This window comes from Octopus bimaculoides, chromosome 30 (genome assembly GCF_001194135.2).
Source record: "Octopus bimaculoides isolate UCB-OBI-ISO-001 chromosome 30, ASM119413v2, whole genome shotgun sequence".
Classification (NCBI taxonomy): Eukaryota; Metazoa; Mollusca; class Cephalopoda; order Octopoda; family Octopodidae; genus Octopus; species Octopus bimaculoides.
Window position 1 is genome coordinate 7,861,736 of NC_069010.1, and position 2,106 is coordinate 7,863,841.

The 2,106-nt window shown below is 38.1% G+C and overlaps 2 protein-coding genes across 3 annotated transcripts in view; one reads left to right on the top strand and one right to left on the bottom strand.

Moving 5' to 3' along the window:
• The window catches only part of LOC106872908 (papilin), a 151,893-nt gene that overhangs the window by 24,965 nt on the left and 124,822 nt on the right, over positions 1–2,106 (bottom strand). The window lies entirely within an intron of this gene.
• The window catches only part of LOC106876350 (ion channel TACAN), a 19,469-nt gene that overhangs the window by 11,056 nt on the left and 6,307 nt on the right, over positions 1–2,106 (top strand). The gene's annotated exons all lie outside the window — the stretch shown is intronic.

The window sequence follows — 2,106 nt, forward strand, 5'->3', positions numbered from 1 at the left end:
CATACGCCATAGAAACTGGGAAACCGGGCCCATGAGCCTGGCTAGGCTTTGAAAGGGCAACGTATTTTGTATTCCATCTTATCATTACACAAATTATTGAGCCTTGCAAACGTAACTCCAAATTCAATTACGCTTTGAACATTGCAAGTTAATGGCTTCTCTGCGCCCGATGAGATCCAGCTAAATTTTCTATATCAGGTTCAATGTTAATCAAAATGAAGTCATGAGTCTCCTCTTTGACTCATTGCATATTTATTTCGTTGCTTCGTCAGCATTGTACCAAATCCCTTGCATAATTTCTTTGGCATTTCGTTGGTTATGACGACAGGGGTTCCAGTTGATCCGATCAACGGAACAGCCTGCTTGTGAAAGGTAATGTGTAAGCGGCTCAGACATGTGTACCCTTAATGAAATTCTCAGAGAGATTCAGTGTGACACAGTATGGGACAAGGCTGGTCCCTTTGAATTACAGGTGCAACTCATTTTGACCAGGTGAGTGGATTGGAGCTACTGGGAGTCTATTGGTTCCGATGATAAGGGTCCCAGTTGATTGGCTCAGTGGAATAGCCTGCTTGTGGAATTAACACACAAGTGGTTGAGTACTCCATAGACATGCATACCTTCTACATAGCTCTCAGGGAGATTCAGCATGACACAGAATGTGACAAGATTGGTCCCTTTGAATTACAGGTACAACTCCTTTTTTTTGCCAGCTGAGTGAACTGGGGCTACATGAAATAAAGTGTCTTGCCCAAGGACACAACACACCGCTCAGCCTGGGAATCGAACCCATGATCAAGCAGCAATCATGAATGTAACAGCCTAGCCATTAGGCCATGCTCCTTCACATATTGATTATTGATTATTCAGTTATAATTCCTGTGTTGTGTGGGTCGCTATCTAGAAAATTTTCAACAGGTTTTTTATCTCGTAATCCATTGAAATGAGAAAAGAAAAAGAAATGACTTTGTTCATGTTGTTGTGTGTACTCACATCTGTATGTTTAGGTTATTTTATCTTTTACCTGTTTCGGTCATTACACTGCGGCCATGCTAGGGCACTGCCTTGAAGAATTACATAATCAAATGAATTGATCTTATTTTTTAAAAGCTTGATATTATATATATTTAATCCAAGACAGTGAGAACAAGACTGTAAAAACAAACAGTGAGGGCTGTTGAAACAAGACGATATATATATCGGCTTCTTAATGTTGTTTTCACTGTCCATTTTTTCCTGTCTTGGTTTGTGTTTACCACCTTGGAATCCTCTGTTTAGTGGGCCGATTCACTACTCAGGAAGAGACTATTCTAGAGTACGTTCTGCCTTATCTTCGAAACGCCTAGTTAGAATAGAGGCAGCTGATGAAGGAATAATTCCAAGTGGCTATCTGTTTTCCTATGTGTTTGTTCCGTTGTCTGTAGTTCATTTTTCTAATGTCCTGTACCTTGATATGCATCTATATACACTTGTAGATGTAAGTATGTACATATATGTGTGTATACATGCATATATATTCTTTGTATTATTACATATATATATATATATATATATATACTAGACTACCTGTGACCCATTGGGTCACTGACGGTTCAGGTTATAAAACATTGAAGCTGATTTCAACATTGCGTTGAAATGAAAGTTAATTTAATTGATAATTCAGTTAAATATTTCAATTCTTTTGTATTATCATAAAAGTCTGGTTTACAAGTTCATGTTTAAGGTTTTATTAATTATTTATCGGGAATATCTTTCCTGTTCCATCTGGAGTGTTAACGAAAACCAATGCAGATGTGTTCCTCTCTAAACTGTTACAAATGAAGTCGTACACATCCTTTTTGGTCACCATTCAATAGAGGGTCTCTCTCTTCTACAACATTGTACTATGCTGTATTTCTCTTGTATTCTTGTTTTTGTCGTTATGTTGTTATTGTTATTCTTACTCTATTCAAAAAGAGGATAAGCACACCTTATCTATTCTTAACTGACCTTTATATGTGTTAGCCACCCTACCCCCAACTACTTGGACCCTCTGAAGAAGCCTAGGAGCACATCCACTAATCCAAGCCCTGTCTGTTCAGTGATGGAGATAACCGGGAAGATTTT